Source organism: Lygodium microphyllum, chromosome 19, assembly GCF_053477565.2.
Source record: "Lygodium microphyllum isolate KBCC chromosome 19, Lygodium_microphyllum_v1.1.10, whole genome shotgun sequence".
NCBI classification, from domain to species: Eukaryota; Viridiplantae; Streptophyta; class Polypodiopsida; order Schizaeales; family Lygodiaceae; genus Lygodium; species Lygodium microphyllum.
The window spans coordinates 68,602,515-68,623,870 of NC_141153.1; positions in this window are offsets into that span (position 1 = coordinate 68,602,515).

The following is a 21,356-nucleotide window of genomic DNA, read 5'->3' on the forward strand; positions in this document are numbered from 1 at the left end:
AGTATTTTTATGGAATTTGAAGAGCACTTTCAACTTAGCATGTGCAGGACATAGATTTTCTGCTTAAAATTTACCCTTATTTTCTCCATGCTTACAAGTGAATTGCATCTGCCTACACACATTATGGATGAGGTCAGGCACCTTCCTTTGTAGATGGATCTTCTTTTTGGAGAGATTCGTGATGAACATCCTTACAAGCCTTGCTGAGCGAAAAGCATGGCTAGAGGGAAGCATGGTGGAAGGCCATTAGTTGATTCAAAGATTCCTCGGTCCTCATTTTAGAGTTTCTTTGAGATTGCAATAATGAGCTACTCATTGTTATAGCACCTCTTACATGATGCAAGAATTGTTGGAGAGGTGCAAGTTGGGCAAAATCATAAATTGCTCTCTCTAGGAAATAACATTGATGCATGTTCTTATTGGAGAGGTGGTAATTGAGTTCTCTCCCAGGTGTGCACCCATGTGTGTGCACATGTCATATTTGTATTTTGCATAGTGGCTAATGTAACTGAACAGTTATATGCAAGATGCTTTTATTGAAATTAAATGTTGAAAGCTATAATGGAAAACCGTATGCTAGAGAGAAGCTTTGATCAATAAACTTTGGTGAAAACTTGTAGCATGCAAGATACCTTTGTAGGGACAAAAATGAGTTTTAGCACATTAGCTAGTTGATGAAACCAAAGAATTGAAAACCTATGTAGATATAGGAGAAAACATGGAATATGTTAAGGTTGTGAGTTGAAAACTTATAATTGCAAGTTAATCAATCTATGTTATCTATAGTTTTGGATGTGGCTATGGTAAGCACCAAAGCACTAGCTTCATCTTGAACCAACATCCCAAGTCTACATAAAATAAATTGATTATCTTATATCTAAAGCTAAATTGGTTTGTCTACATGGTGGTTGAATATTAAGCCACTTAGGAGCCATCAATAGCTTGTCATCTCGCTTCCTGATAGAACTCTCTTTTCTTGATGAGATCGCGTGCACACACACACACACACACACACACACATACACACACACACAAAGGTTATACCATGGGGCATCAACTTTGGTGTGCTCAGATGGGTGTGTATCAATGTGCAACTCTGACTCCCCCCCACCCACCACTAGCACCACCACCACCACAAAAACAAAACAAATAAAAGGGAACGAAGCCCCATGTAGTTGTCCTCATGTCATTGTCCCCATGTGTGTCTTTGGTGCTACAAGAAGCTACCTATTTTTCATAATATAAAACAACAGGACTTGATGTATGGCAAGCAACAAAAGTGTCTATTCAATGCTTGATTTCATAGAGCTCCATGTGTGTGTGCATACGTATGGATCAAACTACACTCAAGAGCCTTGCAAGCATTGCAAGGGTTGTCATATGGGGGTTGTGTTAGGATCGACAAGAATTTTAGTGAAAATTGTGGAGCTTTCATATTCTCGAGGCCTATTGTTTTGTCCTAGGTGCATTTGAGGTGTCTTAGAGGATATGAAGAGACATTTCTTTTTAAGTTGCCCTCCCACACCATATGTATGCATGTCTGTATGGCTCTCTCAATGTAAGGTGCATTTGAGGTGTCTTAGAGGATATAAAGAGATTTCTTTTGAAGTTCCCCTCCCCCACAATATGTATATATGTATGTATGTGTGTGTGCGTGTGTCTCTCAAGTAGTCACTTTTAGATCCATCACATAGTCATTCTTAGCTTGCCAAATACAACCATTTAGTTGATTTCTTCCTTCATAAATCATTCTTAGTTTGACTTAGTGGGAACACAATATAGCTCCAAGCTCCTCACTCACCTTGTCACAACATCTTGCATAATTTAGCTTTTCGGAATTCTTTGGCTCATGGTATGCCTTTGTCAATGTGTAGTCTTGCTTTCATCTCTTACATAAACAATCACTCTCCTCTCCCTAAACACCCTATGTATGACCCTCCAAAAGTAGTCATGCTCCCAAAAAGTCTAGCCCCATTACTCTAATAATTCTAACCTAGAGAAAAATAAAAAGGAAATAACATTGTATTTATGTTCTTTAAATGTGCCTTAACAGTAGATGGGACAAAGACACTAACCAAAGTTTTTAGTTACAATACACTTCGAGGAGCCACCAGCACAAAAAGAAACCTACTTAAGGCACCATTGACGCAAAAAGGAAAACCAACTACCAAAGCTATCAAAGTTACTTAATACTTCATGACCTAAAAGTAACTTATCGCTTCTATGAGGACTTTGCTACCTTGATACAATGTCCATTTGCCCCAAATAAAACTTAGTGCTTAGGCTTTTTGAACTCCTTTATGATGACTTTACAACCTTGATAAACTGCCCATTTGCTCTCCTTTCTTGAATGTTCATTTGAGTTGTGTTATCCAATGATGTTAATAGCGATTGTGAATTAGAATAGCTCCAAAGGATACGATGGACAATCCCTTCTTGCATCTCTTATGCCTAGCAATTGTAGTTTTTCCTTTTCGCAAGATGTTTTCCATTGAATGACAAAACTCCAGCTAAACATCTCCATACATATAGCCTCTAATTCAAAGCAAGTTACTTTTCCATATTTGTCAAATGTTGTCTGCTACTTTAGTAAAATGTTATGATGAATTGCCTAGTCAAGAATCCAAGAGGTCCAAGTAGGCATCTATATGCTCTTTTGTTTTTGCTAAGCTATGCTTCAAAGGACAATTGTTATTATGTGCAACAATGGTAATAATTGAGAGTATGAATTAATTGAAGTTAGCTAGTAGTAAGTATAATCTTTGACATAGTCTCTCAAATCAAGTAATAGAGCAGTAGAGGAGCGTGTGCTTGTTTTTGTGCAAGAAGCATGCCCTCTGGGAGGGGGCATGTTCCTCACCTTGACTCAAATGGGACATCTATGCAACAAAAAGTTAATGTCATGGAGATGGAATATGCGGATGTGGTTTGAAATGAACAAGGTGATACATTGAAATGGAGAAAGCCTTGCCCTTTGATTTGCATAGCTTTAATGTTAGGGTCAGGGGGCTAACTTTGCCAGTAATGTTTTCCTACTCATGCTTAAATAGACACACCCCTCTTATTTCATAATAGGTTCTTTTTGGGCAAGTTATGCTTCATTGTATTTAGTTTGTTTGCATTGCCATTTAGGGTATATACAATGGTGTGATGACAAGGTGGTGCAAGTCCCAAAAAAATTGCCCATTGTTAACTTCAGTTAAATGGTCTACTTAGCCTTGAAATGTGTGGATATCTCTCCTTTTGAGAAAGAAGAGTTTATTTTAGAAAATTAAATAAAAGGGGCTCTCTCTCTCTCTCTCTCTCTCTCTCTCTCTCTCTCTCTCTCTCTCTCTCTCTCTCTCTCTCTCTCTCTCTCTCTCTCTCTCTCTCTCTCTCTCTCTCTCTCTCTCTCTCTCTCTCTCTCTCTCTCGGGGCAGTGCTCTAGGGCGCAGTAGTGCGCACTTCTTATTGGGTATGATATTGCTCCATAGTGTTCAACTTGCATTTTTGATTTTTCCTTAGCACATAAAATTGAAAATGAAAAATTTTAAAATTTTTATAATACATATACATTTGGGCATGTCATGCTTCATAGTGTTGAGTTTGTATTTTTTATTTTTCCATAGCACATAAAATACAAGAGAAAAAAAGTACTTTTATAATATGTTATATTTTATTTTTTCAATGATTTGAGTGGTCGCAACTACCTAGATCATCCTATGTTAGGTATCCATTGCTTTTTAGAGATGGTAGGAAAGAATGGCTTCAATGTATTAGGCATCCTTCCACTTTACAGAGATGGCAGTAGAGAATGGCTTCAACAACATTGTTTATGAGCCTCTTGCGCCAAGGTTGCCGAAGGAACATAAAATGAATGCCACAACCCCATAGTGACTTCCAAGCTCTAAAAGCTCTCATCTAGTGTCACCTTACCTATTTGTGGCCACATCCGACATTGAAAAAAGTTTGTCTTCTTTGTATGTACCATCAAGCACAAGCTTCCTCCCAACTCCACCAATGTGATTGCCCTCAGGACTCTTATATGCACAAAAGAAGATGTCATTATGGGAGCAGTCATCGTATCCAATATCTCCTATGAGCACCCTTTTTCTAAAGTGACGGAGATGCAAATACACTAGCTTGCCTCAAGTGCAATCTCTCTCTTCAGCTTGCCATTGTGATTATAGTAGGAAAACAAAATGATTGTATCCTCAAAGGGAGAAATGCATTGTGGCACTGCACTAAGGCACCCCACATGAGGCCCTCACCATGGTTAAAGCACAAGGTACAACTAGATTGATTTGATCAGATGTGCATGGTGTCAACATTGTGGAGAGCATGGATAGTGAAGGTATGGATAGTGATCTAGGAACTCGTAAGTGGATTGGGAGGTGGTTGCAATTACAATTGTAGTGAAGCAATTAGTGTGGGTGTTCAAGTCTTCAAAGAGGAGCATCTTGTATGTATTTGGAGGATGATCACCATGGCACACCATACAATCCATATTGCGGCTCATGTTTAGGACAACTAGGTTGATATGGCTAGCCGTGCCTAAATTGAAATCCTAGCTTGTTTGTTGTGTCTATGTCCCTTTGAAATAGGAGAAAGCAAGGTGGATGAGGAGATGGATGAGACAATGAAGGCCTAGATGGAGCCAATGGATTAGGGCAAGGGAATGTCTCAAATTGTGGCTTTGCAACAATCCAATACGGATATACACATCCCTCGTAGGTCTACCATAGAAGGTACATGTCCTTTTGGAATAGAACCAAAAAATTTATGTACTAGGACAATTGCTTCTCTCAATAGTATGAGAAATCCAACATTTTGATGTGTTATATTGGAGTTCCTTCTTTTAGGTTTGGATGGAATCTCACAATTTTCAAGTTTATGCAACTCCTTGTTCTGGTTTAGCATGGATTCCCTTGACTACTATGGGGGTTGAATGTGATGGATGCTAATCATCAAGGTCCTATTGATGTATCTCTTTAACCACTCATATCAAGCATTTCAAATGAGAATTGGTGATCGAGTGGCATGCCTGATCTCGAAGATGATTTTTACTCTTGAAGTAATGTAAGTGGAAGATTTGGAGGCGATTTGTAAGTAGCGAGGGTGGCTTTGCTACAACAAGTATGACTGGTATAGTTATGTCTACTTCATAGGTTATGCGAAATATGCCGTGAGCCAATCTCCAATGTGACTTTACTCATAGAGCAAGACACATTCATAATATAGTCTTCCTAAATCCTAGGAATCTATGGGACAATTAAGGGTCTTAAAAAGGCCATACTCAAAAGTTTCAATTGTAAAATGAGAAGACACTCCCATTGAGATCATACGTTATATTTTGATGTCTATGCAACAATTTGGCTTTGTTAACCTTGTACTACGAATGCTAGAAGCTAGCACCAACTTATAGCCCGGTCATTGCAACTTGCTTTTGTCTCAATCAAGTCTAGTTTACTAATATGGTCGTATTAGGGCCTTCATTATAAAGTAGCAGAGAACATTCACTCATTCAATAGCTTGCATGTGCATCTTAGCTAATAGGCACCTTCAATGTGCCTTCATAATTTTCTAGTTAACTTGTTCATATTGCTACCACATGTCCTTGACAAAATTGTCTAGAGAGAAAATGCTAGCTCCCTTTTATGAGAATTTTTAATTTTCAATTTAGTTCTTTTAACAATTCTAGTAACTTGAAAAAAGGAATGCTAAAGTAATTACCTAGGATCAATCCACTTTGAAGATTCGTACAAAGTTGGTGTACGATTTGATGTTAGCCCAATGTTAGATACATTATAGTGGAAAGTTGTAACTATTGTTTCATTAGACTATTGAAGGAATGTGCTTGTGATTTAATAAAGGAAACACATAGCTAGCAAGTGGCATGCCTATTTCTACCTAGAGCACTCTTACAGTAGGCCAAATCAATGCACTTTCGACATCTTCACTAAAAATGGACAATATTTTCCATGACAATAGATGAAATGCAAGGGTATATCTCACCTAAGGATACACAATGATTTTTCAGACAATTGTAGAAGATTTAATAGAGGACAATAAAAACTATAGCCATGAATAATTGCCCCTAAGCCTTGTAGGGAGGTGGCAAATCATGGAATCCTTATAGCTTTAAAAGAAAGTAGAGTATATATGTAAGGCTACCAATAACATGCATCCTAATGGTTTTTTTTGATGTGATAAAAAAATATGAAGTGACTTGACAACCACTATAAGGCATGTATATGTTGCAAACAAATGGGTTTTGAGTAAATATGAACCCTTTTAATCCAACAATCATCTATTGTAGAGGAAAATGACTGCACTTTCCACACTTTTGAGTATGTAGATTGGTGTGCTATGGTCCTTAGAGTGTTTGAGATAGGATTGACATATCCTAATAGAAGAAATAATCCCTAAGTCCACAAGTCACTATAACAAAATGTTCTATTGTAACCCCCAAATCACATTATAGAAGTAGACTAAATGCATATTGAGTGTTCTATTGTAACCCTTTAAATCAATGAAAGCCTTTTTGGTCTTCCCTAAATAGTAGGACATGCACACTATGTCCCTAAATGAGCCAAAGTCATTAGCAATAATCAAGTCTAGAAGGTAATTTGTTATGTGGAAAAATGTTTTTTCTTAACTATAATAAAGAAAACATTCTAAGAAAACAAACATAAAGTATTTTTTTGGCTACAATTCTAAGTATAAAAAAAGTGCTGATAGGACCATCCGTCTATCTTCTTTTAATTTGAGACTATCTTTGTCTCATCATTAAACACATATAGGCTCCTCTTCTCATTTTTCAATTATTAGAGAGAGAGAGAGAGAGAGAGAGAGAGAGAGAGAGAGAGAGAGAGAGAGAGAGAGAGAGAGAGAGAGAGAGAGAGAGAGAGAGAGAGAGAGAGAGAGAGAGAGAGAGAGAGAGAGAGAGAGAGAGAGAGAGAGAGAGAGAGAGCTTCCAAGCTTTCTTCAATCACATACAATATATTTGTTTAATCACCTACACTTACTTTGCTTTCCTTCAAATTCAAAAGCTTGCAACAGTCATCTATTTTTTGATCGTATTACACGATCGGTTCATAAAATTTGCAAGATATGATTTGAGTCAAATCCTTTGAGACCAATGTTTGATGTTTTGACTAGCAACATTTAGAACTATTTTGAAAAATAAAAGCACACTTCTGTTGGGGGTAAAGGCGCCTCCGCCTAGCCCCCCGTGTATTACTACACTGACAGCACTCGCCACTGCACACTGCAGGTGGCGATTGCAGGTGGCAGGCACCCGTCACTGTCACTTATTCTTTATTCTTTTAGTGACAGTTTGAATAGAGGAAGGCCCGGCCACACATTGTGGTCGTTGGAGTTCCCATTTGTGTCTCTCTCTCTTCTTGCTCTTGCTCTCCGCCATAGCTCACTTCCAAGTAAGCTTCAATCCTTCTCACCCTTCAACTGGTATCATAGCGAGGCTTCCCAACTTCCCGAGCTTGATTCGTGGCATTCTTAGCTTCCATTCAAATACCTACAGCATTGGGTCTCCGTCTCGGCAGCCATAGCCGACCTTCCCCAGCTCCCGTCACTCCCCGGCTTCCCGAGCACCTTCCCGGCCTATTGAGGTACCCTTAGGGCATTGCTATAGAGGTATTGAAGTGTTCTTTTAGTGTTTTTCTTCAGTTCTCAGGTTGTAGTCAAATAGGACAGCCATAGCTCAAACCCTTGGAGCTTGGATCTCGCTCCCTCTTGCATTTGGGCACTTGAGGATTGTTGTGGGCTTCCCTGGGCACCCCTCGGAGCCTCCAACCAATACCATTGAGGCCACGTGGATGCACATGAGAAGAAGAAGGGATCAGAAAATTTGCGCCATTTTTTTGGTTGTTCTGGACAACACACTACAATAGCTCACCTACTCCTCATTGATGGCTATGTCATGCTTCTTCGGGCTTGGCAATGCACTTGGTCTCTAACTTCAGTTGAAGCCTCCTTGATCATTGGCATAAGTTTTGGGTTTGACCTATACATTCCCAGGACTGTTTACAGCAGTCCCACAGTCATGTTATGCAGAAATAACATTGGCATCTAATGCTATGCTTGTTTGGGCACTTCTACTTAACCGGTATGGTACCTATTGATGCCCGATTGTTTGGGGGATGCAAGGCACATGTTATGCCATCATTTTGGACTGATTTTCTTGCTGAAAATACTCAATTTTGAACAGTAAATCACTGCTGTGCCATAGTGGTCTGAAGCCTATTATCTCATGTTTGGTTATGCTTATTGGTTTCGGGCTATGTCTTTGGGATATGCAATGAAGTATTGACCATCGGGGTACGACATCGAGCTTGTCTTTGGTTCTGGAATGCTTTTGAACTTGTATTAAGCTTAAAATTGGTTGTTCTTCAATGGCATTTGTCTTCAGTTGGCATGCTTTGGACCGGTCTATGCCTATTGTCATTGCTTGACATTTAGGCCTCTTGCATTTATGCTTTGGTCAGATATGGATGCCACTTGGTTTGCCCATGCTTGACAGTTACTTGGATCTTCATCTTCAGATATATTTGAGCATTTTGGATCTACTGGGCATTACATTTGGTTGTTATTTACATGCTCTTTGAATGCTTCCAGGCTTATGCTTTACGGGTCTTGGGATTTATGCTCTGGATGTACCCTACTGGGATTTGGCATGTCTGATGCTATGTATTTGATGTATTAGAGCATTGCTTGCTCTCTTTGCATCTGACTTCACTTCCATTGGGAGCCTCTTGGTATATTCGGATGTACAAAGAGTCTTATTTACAGATGAGCTTAAGCTTGTGGGACACTTACATGCATTTGCTCTCTTGAGATCTTTATGTCTGCAGTTTGTCTGTAGTGGGCTGATTTGATACACCTATTGGGGCAGGCACCTATCGCTGTCATGGGTTTGTCAGTTTTGTATGCATCTTGGATGGTTATGTATTGAGATTCTTGCTCTATCAGTTATGCTCGTGCTTAGTCTCTTCTCTTACCCCGACACCCATTACATGCATGACTTCTGGACCTATGAGATGTCTCTTGCCTGACAGATTATTGGTTTGATAGTTCTTGGTACCTTCTTACCCCTGGAAACTCACAGTTGGATGTATCTTGTTGCCTGGCACAGTTGCAGTGACATATGTATCAGTGATTGCTTCATTTTTGGGACAGCTTTACATATTGTTGTCATTTATTACAGCAAGCTGAAATCTACAGATTTTGAGTACTTCTATGAGGGTCATGCATAGTATTTGATGTTATCTTGGTCATATTTGGTGGACAGGTGCTTCTCTTGGTGAAATCCACCCTTTCAGCCAGTTTTAGCAGTGGTTTTAGTTCTTGTTGCCTGGTAGTTGCAGTGACATATTTATTAGTGATTGCTTCATTTTTGGGACAGTTTTACATATTGCTGTCATTTATTATAACAAGCTGAAATCTACAGATTTTGAGCACTTCTATGAGGGTCATGCTTAGTATTTGATGTTATCTTGGTCATATTTGGTGGACACGTGCTTCTCTTGGTGAAATCCACCCTTTCAGCCAGTTTTAGCACTGGTCTTAGTGCATTTTCTGCCAATTACAGCAACTTGCAATTTTACTTTTTTGCTTTGATTTGGGACAGTATGGCTGGTCATTAGAAAGATACAACTCTCTTTAACATTGTCAAGTTGGATGGTACCAACTATGGATATTGGATGATGATGTTAAACTTGAGGATATGGATGATGATGTTTGGATGGAAGTTGATGAGCTATGCAAGTCTACCATTATTTTGTCACTCTTAGAAGAGGTCCATCATAATGTTGTTGAAGATGAGAATAAGAGTGCATGGGATATATGGGAGAAGATTCAGGAGCTTTATGCGCAGCAGAGTCGTGCGTCACAGATGTATTGGCTGAAGCAGTTAATGGACCTTTGTATGAAGGAGGGGACCTCCCTTTCATCTCATTTCAATTAGTTTCATGCCATCATGAAGAGTCTGTTGTCACAGGGTATTGAGTTCAAAGACAACTTGCACTCATTGTTTCTACTTGGCACCTTGCCTGAATCATGGGATGTCTTCCGTACTGCCATTTTGGTGCACAGATTGGATACTGTATGTGTACGTAGCAAGCACCAGAAGGTCCCCAAGAACAAAAGAACTTTACTTTTGCACAAAATATAAGAGAGAAGACTTGCACAACATGAAGCAAAAGACAAATTGGGTACAATCTCCCCCCATGCCTTGTGTGAGCGCTCCACAAAGCATGTATTTGATATATTATTCATCTCCAAGCTCAAAAAATAGCCCAATTTACAATTAGCATGCTTTAGCTTTTGTGTTTGCTTTTGTCCCACTAAAGAATTAAAGCGAATGGGTGCCCAAAGAGTCGGGCTGTGCCCAAATACAATGTCCAATAACAAATATTTAAATCCTGCGCCCATGCGCATAGAAAATAATAAATAAATGTCAGGTGCTTCAATAAATAAGCGCGTCAAAATAAATATTGGCACCACGCCTAAGATGTGCACCCAACAAAATGATATTTTCTTCTAAATAACTTGAATACACTCTATTGCCCACTGCTTCCCAATGCCATCGCTTCCTGCTCTACACATCAACTGAAGCATTCCAATTGTTAGAAAATAATAAAATTAAACCGACAAAAGTGAATACCTAGCAGTCTTCAGCTACAAAATAAATAAATTGGTTGAAACTCAATCCTAACCTTAATTTATTACGAGTGCGCTCTCTAAACTCATAAACGTCCATTAATTTAAATATGTATTTTGTGGAATCACCTGCTATGGAATCACCCACTTGCACATTAAATTAACAAGACGCCCGAAAAGGACATGCGTCCCCATCGATTTTTCGCACAAGTGTATGAGCCCCGGTAACAAATATAATTTTATGGAATCCACTGTAAAACCTCACGAAATCCACCGTGGAATATGCCTCCTGGCATCATATCCCCATGGTGGAATAGCAATTGTCCTCAATTGTTATTAGCTCAATGTGGAGTCAACAGTGAAGGGTAAGCACTTAGGTCTTGAGCGTGCATCCATTGGGCCTCTTTAACAGGATGATTTTTAAACTCAACCAAATATCTAGAATATCTACGGCCGGTTCTAGTGGTCATAAAGTCAGTATCTAGAATAGTTTCAAGTTCAAGGATTTCAGTTTCAAGTTCAAGGATTTCAGTAAATATAAATGTGTATCCCATGTTTATGGTTTTGAAATTGTGTATGCACGCAAAAGATCTAAAATGACACTGCTAGTAGCTTCTATTTGCCCATTTGTTTCAGGATGAAATGCAGATAAAAAATCAATCTTTGTTCCTAAATTAGCAAAGAAAATAATCCAAAAATTATTGCAGAATCTAGAATCATGGCCAGAAATAATAACTTTTGGCAAACCATGATTAGTGAAAACAGTTTTCAAGAACAATTGAGCAGCTTGAGATGCAGTTAATGTTTTCTTGTATGTAATGAAATATGCTTGTTTGCTAAACCTATCGACAATAGTCCAAATCATGTTATGATTAGCTTTAGTGTTAGGCAAACCAGTGATAAAATCCATTGAGATCTGTTCTCATGGTCGTTTTGGAATTAGTAAAGGCATTAATAAACCATATTGTTTACCATGGTGTCGTTTAACTCTTTGGCAAATTAAACATTCAGATACAAAGTTAGATATATCAGATTCCATGTGTGGCCAATAAAAATCTTCAATCAGTGTACGCAAAGTAGAAATAATTCCTCTACGGCCTTGGTATGGGGGACAATGAATTTCATGCAAAACAAATGATCGAAATGGAACAGTTACACATAATATTTTTTCATAGAACATAAATCCATCAGCGTAAGACAATGAATCAATTGGAATCCAGTTATTTGAAACTAATTTATTCCAATCAGGTTGAAAAGTAGGGTCTTGGTCGTAGGTATCTTTCATAGGGAGAAGAGAGTCAAAAGATATCACGGAGATATTATGAATAGTCGGTCTTCTACTTAAAGCATTGGCAATAACATTCTCTTTTTCAGGTTGATATTGTATGAGTGGATGAAAATTTTGAATTAAAGCAGCCCATTTAATGTGTCGGTTAGATATTTATGGTTGACAAAGGAGATATTTAATGCTTTGTTGGTCAGTTTTGATCATGAATTCAGATCCCATTAAATAGTGTTTCTATTGATGTAAAGCTTGTACTACAGCTAGCAATTCCTTATTGTAAGTAGAATACTTAAGTTCAGAGGGTTTAAGTTTGCAGCTAGAGTAGGCTATGGGATGGAAATCTTGTATAAGGACTGCTTCCAGATCCACTAGAGTCAGTGACTACTAGGAGAAATGGTCTATTGAAGTTAGGTAATTGCAATATAGGAGCATGAGTTAAATCATGTTTTAGTAAATCAAACGACTTTTATTGATTGTCGGACCAATGATACACAATGCATTTCTTTAATAATTTGGTCAAAGGTAATGCAAGCAATGTAAAATTTCTCACAAATTTTTTGTAAAAGCTAGCAAGACCTAAGAAAGAACCTAATTCGTGCACATTTTTAGGTATGGGCCAATTCAAAAGTGCTTCTATCTTTTTAGGGTCAACTTTAATACCTTCAGATGAAACAATATGTCCTAGGTATTCAATTTGTGTTTGGAAAAATTCACTCTTTTCAGGATTAGCATATAATTGATTCTCTTTCAATAATTTGAAAACCAAGGATAGATGTTCATAATGCTCGTTCTCATTCTTACTAAAAACCAATATGTCATCAAAGAAAACAATGACACAATGCTGATGCTTCAAAAATATCCGATTCATCATACGACTGAATGTGGTTGGTCATTAGTTAAACCAAAAGGCATAACAAGGAATTCATAGTGTCCAAATTGTGTTCTAAATGCAGTTTTGAAAATATCAAATGTGTCCAATCATACTTGATGGTATCCAGATTTAAGATCTATCTTACTAAATATTGCAGATCCTTGTAATTTGTCCATAAGATCATCTACCCTAGGAATCGGATATCTATTCTTAACAGTGATCTTATTTAGGGCACGATAATCAATGCACATCATATAGGTATTGTTTTTCTTCTTTACTAATAGGACAGGTGCACCAAATGGATAACTATTGGGTCTAATGAGTCCTCGGGTTAACAATTATTCAACTTGGGCTTGAATTTCTTTCTGTTCAATTTGGTTATGTCTATATGGTGCTTTACATGGTGGTTGTGATCCAAGAATTAAGTCTATTTTGTGATCTTCGGGACATATAGGTGGTAAGCTAGGTGGTAAGTCAGCAGCAAAACAATCTTGAAATTGTGAAAGAAATTGTGCGTGCCTAGGATGCATCTGATTTTCTTTAGCTTCAATTTCATTCACCCATATTAAGTAGGATTTGCTACCTTTTCATAATGCATGTTTAGGCTGTGTATGAATAAGCAATGGAAAATTATCGAAAGTGTGCATACCATGCAATGTGATTTGTTTCCCATTAGAATGAATCTTCATTGAATGCGTGGAATAATCTATATCGGGATTATACTAATGACGCCAAGGCATTCCTAAGATAATGTTACTAGATTGTAAAGGCACAACTAAGAAATTTCTACATTTAACATAGTCACCAATTTTAATTTCTAAGTCATGCACTTATTGTGTTCCATTGTATCTAGTGCCTAAGAATGTAGCCTTGATGCGATAATGAGTAGAAATAGTATGTAAATTCAATTATTTGACCAATTTTGTAGAAATAAAGTCGTGTGTGCTCCCATCATCATGTAAAACAGTCTTTTCTTTACTATGCACAAGACATTTCATTGTTAATAAAGAATGGGGATATGGCATACCTGGTAAAGTATCTAAAGTAGTACCGATATCGTCATCGTCCTTCCGTAAAGTCTGGTATTTCTTCATGTTCTTCATCTTCTGTTGCTCCCAAATAGTTGATGTGAACAGTTGGCTTTTTGGATTGACAATTCGCCGCTAGATGTCCAGGTTGATGACATTTGTAACAAACTATGGGTTTGGCTTTAGACACATTATTGGTAATGGATGGAAGTTTAGGAATGTTAGAATTTGGCTGGAAAGATGGCTTAGGATTTGGATTTGTGTTTGATGGTAAAGGAGGGGGTCGTGTCCAAGATTTACGGAATGAAGATGGAAGGAAATAGTTTTGATTGAATCTTCAAAAATTTGAATTGAATTGTTTTGAACCAAAGTTACCATTAGTTTGAAATTGTTGTGGTCGCTTCTCTCGTCCTCGAATTTTGTCTTCAGTGTCATGGGCCAAAGAAATTGCATCTTTGGGAGTTGTTGACTTGAACATGTTCACCTCCGCATAAAAATGTCCAAGTAAGCTAGACATAAACTTGCGTTTATGGGTTGCCTTAGGTACATCTTCGAGTATTCAAAGTTGCAATAAAGCATTCCAAAAATGCTTAGTATATTGTGAAATAGGCTCACGATCCCTCTGTTGCAGAAGATCCCATTGTTTGATTTCTTTTTCGTGGAATTGATGTGGAAGGAAATTTTGCAAAAATTTCTTTTGGAAAGTCTCCCAAGTAGTAGGACAATCAATGCTTTTGCGGACAATAGTCCACCATAGGGATGCTCTGTCCACTAGATGATTAGTAACACGCTTAATTTTGTATTTCTTAGCATACTGTTCTTCATGGAAATAATCATCAAATTGAATGATAAAAGAAAGTACATTCTTTCCATCGCGTGACCCATTGAAAGTACGAAATTTGAATTTTCTTTTACTTATCTTTGTTTCTTTTCGAATAGATTGCACTTCAAGTGTCACATCAATCATACGTCGTATAAGATCTTCAGATTGCGGTCCATCTGGGTCGGCAGTAGATCGTTGTAGATTGGCCAATTGAGCTTGCAAAGTTTGACGTGCTCTTTGTTCCTCTTGAAGCTGCATCATAATTAGATTCAGTTTTTGCTCCATCATTGGTTCTGGTAAATCACCTTCAGCCATAAAATCTTCCATGGTTTGATCGGACATCCTGCAAAATTCTAAAATACCTCACACACTCGAAATCTTGTTAGCGGGATGAGAGTAACTCAAAGTCGGGTTTACAAGGCTTATTTCTCTTTTTTTAAAAAAATGGCTTTTTGCAGTATTTCTTCTTTACGAAGGCTGAATTTGATATCATGATCTTCTTCCAAGAGGATACTTCGTGTGTGTAGTCTGCGTGTAGCAATCTATTTGTTGGAATTGAACTCTATCAGTCCCCAGGTGTGAACAGGTGCTTGCCGGAAAGTTGAAAATCTGTCTGAGACTAGCTGTGTATGAACAGCTACTATGGGAGAGATTTGAAATTGAGTTTTTGAACCTTTGTAAAGTTGAAAGCTTTAAGCTTTAAGTAATTAAAGCTTAACTAAATTGTTGATTTTTTTTGGAGAACAGCGGCAGCTTCTGAACGGCGTCGACCATGACGACATATTCCCGCCATAAAAGATCAAATTCCAAGAGCTTTAAGCTCTTATAAGCTTTTAAAGCTTATCTCTAACTTAAATAATGATAATTAACTTCTTCTCTTATCTGTGAATAGGCAACTTGATGTAGGAGCTTGTCTGCTGGTCCTCCGCCTGTAGAGGTCCTTCGCAATCCAACAATGTCGCAGGGGGTTCTTTACTACCAGGAACACGTTGGTATTGACGGATTGCTGCGAGACTGACTATAGAGCTTGATCGTTCCAAGAGCTCCGTCTTCGCGTGAGATGGTTAGCGATTGGAAGCCCTCGATCTCAACTTCGCTCTGATACCACTAGTGCACAGATCGGATGTTGTATGCGTACGTAGCGAGCGCTGGAAGGTCCCCAAGAACAAAAGAACTCTACTTTTGCACAAAAAACAAGAGAGAAGACTTGCACCACATGAAGCAAAAGACAAATTGGATACAATCTCCCCCCATGCATTGTGTGAGCGCTCCACGAAGCATGTATTTGATATATTATTCATCTCCAAGCTCAAAAAATAGCCCAATTTACAATTAGCACGCTTTAGCTTTTGTGTTTGCTTTTGTCCCACTAAAGAATTAAAGCGATTGGCATCCAAAGAGTCAGGTTGTGCCCAAATACAATGTCTAATAACAAATATTTAAATCTGCGTCAATGCGCATACAAAATAATAAATAAATATCAGGCGCTTCAATAATTAAGCACATCAAAATAAATATTGGCTCCACTCCCGAGATGCGCACCCATCAAAATGATAATTTCTTCTAAATAACTTGAATACACGCTATCGCCCAGTGCTTCCCAATGCCACCACTGCTGCTCTATACATCAACCGAAGCATTCACAATTGTTAGAAAATAATAAAATTAAATCGACAAAAGTAAATACCTAGCAGTCTTTAGCTACAAAATAAATAAATTGGTTAGAACTCAATCCTAACCTTAATTTATTATGAGTGCGCACTCTAAACTCATAAACGTCCATTAATTTAAATATGTGTTTTGCGGAATCACCCGCTATGGAATCACCCACTTGCATATTAAATTAACAAGATGCCCGAAAAGGACAGGCGTCCCCATCGACTTTTCGCACAAGGAATCCACCTTGTGTATGAGCCCCAGCAACAAACATAATTTTACGGAATCCACTGCAAAACCTCACGGAATCCGCTGTGGAATATGCCTCCTGGCATCACATATGAACGAACAAGCTTGATGGGATGAAAATCAAAGATGTTGAGAGTGCTTTATTCACTGAGGAAATCAACAGGAGAAACAATGATGCTTCCCGCTCTTCACATGCATTGACCGTTAGAGGTGGCAGACATGGCAGGCATGATAATGATCATAAGGGCAGGGACTCTCAGAAGTCTAGGTCCAAGTCACGTGGTTGCAGTAATCCCCGTGGACGGAAGTCTCATCTTACTTGTCATTATTGTGGGAAAGCAGGACATACTAGGCCGCAGTGCCATAAAATGCGCGATGATAAGCGCAAGGAAAAGGGAAAAGAAAAAGTGCAGGAAAAGTCTTATGAGTGCAGTATTATACCTGCAAAGTCTAGTGTGAAGATAGAAGAGGTTAATGTCATGTAGGCCACTAATCCAGATGATGATTACATACTTGCAGCTTCTTCATGTGATGTCTTACATGCTTTTGAGATATATTCTATGTATGCATAGTGCTGGCTCTTGGATTCAGGTGCGTCCGTTTATGTGACACCCTGTCGAGATTGATTTCATACCTATTGTACAATGTTTGGTTTTGTGCGTCTTGGTGATGACAGGTCTCTTGATATTATGGGCATTGGAGATGTTAGACTGCAGTTTCCTTTTGGAAGTTCTTTTGTTTTGCATGATGTACGCCATGTACCTGTGTTGACTCACAGCCTTATGTCAGCTAGACATCTTGATGATGCAAGGTATTTGTGTCTTTTGGAGACTCTGCATGGAAGATTACTCGTGGCAAGCTTGTACTTGCAAGAGGTGCCAAGTCTGGTAGCCTCTATCCTTTGTATCAGGAGCTACATTGGATCATGTTTTGTCTGTGGGTTCTATTTTCCATGTATCCCTTTGACATGCTCGTTTGGGGAATATGTCTCTTAAAGAAATGAAAATGCTCTGTGCCTTGCAGTATCTTCCGCCTTTTGACTCTTCGCATTTGATTATTGTGATAATTGTTTGTATGGTAGGCAGACTAGAAATACACATAAAAAGTCTGGTAAGAAACGCATGGGTGAGCCCTTGGGCTCTTGTGCACTCAGATGTATGTGGGCGCATGCCCTGTCAGTCACTTGGTGGGGCAAAGTTCTTTGTTACTTTCATAGATGATTACTCACGTAAGGTTTGGGCTTATGCCATAAAGAGAAAATCCGATGTCTTAGACACACTTCAGCATTGGCTTGCATTGGCAGAGAACCAGTATGGGAAAAGGCTCAAATGCCTAAGGTCGGATAATGGGAGTGAGTATGTATCACGTGCTTTTGAGCAGTTTTGTGATGAGCAGGGTATTAAGCGTTAGTTGACTGCCCCTTACACCGCACCCCAGAAGGGTATGGCTGAACACATGAATAGGACCATTTAGGAAAGGGTCCTTAGCATACTTAGCCAGGCTAGCTTACCGCAACACCTTTGGGCTAAGGCAGTTACTATTGCAGTGCATCTCATTAACAGGTTGCCTAGCAGTGGCATAGACTTTTAGGTTGTAGAGGAGGTATGGGCAGGCAAGCCCCCCTCTTATGATTATTTGCGTGTCTTTGGATGTGAGGCATTCTGCCATGTGCCCAATGACAAACACAATAAGCTGGATCCTAAAAGTGTCAAATGCATTTTCATTGGCTATGGAGATGCAGGAGAGATGGGTTACTATCTATGAGATCTGTAGGTGCGGAAAGTGATCCGCAGCCATGATGTCATCTTTCATGAGGACAAAATGCATATGCAGCCTGAGAAAGTGGTTGAGGTACGCAGAGTTATCTTTCAGGAGGAGCCACCTGCTCTCGTTCAGCCGCTTCATGACCAACTAGACAACGCACAGCATCACCTGATGTTCATGGCTCAGATGCTAGACATGCTAATGTTAGACAGGATGTTGGTTAGGCAGCAGAGCTTGGGTTGAGGCGTCCTACTAGAAATAGATGACCTTCCTGACCATTTTGCACCCTTTATGGATTATGTACTGGTCACAGATGTAGGAGGGCCTCTTACTTATGATGTGGCTATGCGCAGGGGTGATTGTCACTCTTGGGAGAGGGCTATGCAGTCTGAGCTTGACTCATTGCATAAGAATAAGACTTGGGATTTGGTTTCCTTGCCTCAAGGTAAGAAGGCTTTGCCATGCAAATGGGTGTACAAGCTGAAAAGTACCCCTAGACACCCCAAGCCATCATACAAGGATCGATTGGTTACTAAGGGTTTTAAGCAAGAGCATGGTGTTGAATTTGATGAAGTCTTTTCTCCTGTGGTCAAGATGATCACCCTACACTTAAGTCTTGACCTTGGTTGCACAGCTTGACCTGGACTTGTACCAAATGGATGTCAAGACGACTTTTCTACATGGGGACTTGGATGACGAGATTTACATGGAGCAGCCTAAGGGCTTTGTAGACCCTGGCACGGAACACCTAGTGTGCAAGCTAAAGAAGAGTCTATATGGCTTGAAGCAGGCACCTAGGGAATGGTACCATAAGTTTGATGCGTTCATGCAGTCACAGGGCTACAGCCGCAGTGCTATGGATCCGTGCTTATACAGGAAGAAAGCCCGTGACAGTTCTTTACTGATTTTGATACTCTATGTGGATAACATGCTTTTACCAGGGAAAAATCATGAGGAGCTAGATGCTCTTAAGGCTTATCTCAAAAAGAGCTTTGAGATGAAAGATCTGGGACATGCCTCTCATATACTTGGTATGCGCATTACGTGCGATAGATCTCAGGGACTACTCTATCTATCCACAGAGGGAGTACATTCATAAAGTCCTTGAGTGCTTTCGCATGTAGGATGTTAAGCCTATTAACTGTCCATTACCTTCTCATGTGAAGGTTTCATAGGACGATTTGTCGGCAAACAGATGAGCAGAGGGCCAAGATGGCCAAGATTCCCTATGCATCAGCCGTGGGCAGTCTTATGTATGCCATGATAGCCACCCGTCTAGATATTGCTTTTGCAGTTGGGATTGTGGCATGTTATATGGATACACCTAGCAAGAAACATTGGGATGTTGTGAAGGGTATCATGAGGTAACTGAAGGGCACAATAGATATGTGTCTTTGTTATGGCAGCCAGGATACAGGAGTCATAGGGTACACTGACTCTGATTATGTAGGATATGTAGATAGTAGGAAGCCCACTTCTAGCTATGTGTTCATTTATGCTGGTGGGGCTATCTCTTGGATGTCCAGGGCGTAGAAGTGTACGACCCTTTCTACTATAGAGGCCGAGTATATTGCAGCCACAGAGGCTTGCAAGGAGGCTATCTGGTTAGACCATTTGATTGCAGACCTTAGTATGATAGATGTTATGCCTACACTGCATTCGGATTCTATGAGTGCCATTCAGTTGGCCAAGAATCTAGTCTTCCATGCAAAGATGAAACATATTGAGGTGAGGTATCACTTCATTCGTGAGGTTGTTGAGGATAGATATGTTGACCTTGTTAAGATTCCAACTGAGCAGAATCCTGCAGACTTGCTCACGAAGAGCCTCACTACTAAGTGCTTACCCTTCCTGTCTTTTCTTTTTTCTCTCTCTTTCTGGGGCAGATTCACCTTTAAGTGGGAGGTTGTTGGGGGTAAAGGCGCTCCGCCTAGCCACTCGTGTATTACTACACTAACAGTACTCACCACTGCACACTACAGGTGGCAAGCGCTTGCCACAGTCACTTATTCTTTATTCTTTTAGTGAAAGTTTGAATAAAGGAAGGCCCGGCCACACATTGTGGTTGTTGGAGTTCCCATTTGTGTCTCTCTCTCTCTCTTCTTTCTCTTGCTCTCCTCTATAGCTCACTCCCAAGCAAGCTTCGATCCTTCTCACCTTTCAACTTCCTCTTTCAAATGAAAGAACATCAAACTGGGTGATTAGATTTTGACTTTTTGATATGACCAACTTATAGTGACCTCACTAGTGAAAACCCTCTTCCTCTACCATCATATACATACATGTAAACATGTTGAATACTTCAATCCATGTAAGAATGCTTTGTTTTCTCAAATATACACATATATACATGTAACTCACAAGATATATGTATAGAAACACTTAAAAGTTAATTTACAAAAATACTTAGAAATTTAATTTTCCTTTTTTCATATAGACAAAACACCCACATATGCATGTAGGCAAAAAGTTCTATATTTCTTGGTGCTACCTTTGTTGTATGTGTTTTAGAGGAAGATTAAGCACTATTCACCTTTTCTTTCTTTAGTAAAATGCTTGACAATCAAAGAGTGTACTTAACATATGCATATGCAAATGCATATGTCTTTTTAAGTTGGTTAAAAGTGTTTTGAAATTTTATAAGAGGGTATTATTTGTTACTTAACATACACATTATGATCAAAATTAGCAAAGGCGATAATGCCACTTTCATAATTAGATTGTTTTCTCACATTAAGTAAGTCTTTGAACATTTCTCTATTATTATGTTAGCATGGGCTTGTGATATCATCACCTCGTCTCATTTTCTTTCTAGAGTGCCTAGGGTAAGGGGGCTAGTAAAGGAATGACTTGCACTAGCAAAGTTTTTTTTTGGTTGCAATTGGGTGCCAATAACAAATCACTTTGTTTAAATGGTTCACAGGGATGAAAAGAGGCTATAATAGTGGCAGATGTAGGTTGAAAACTCGATAACTACTGGAACATGTGTGCCTTTTTAATTAGGCTCCAATGTACACTTCT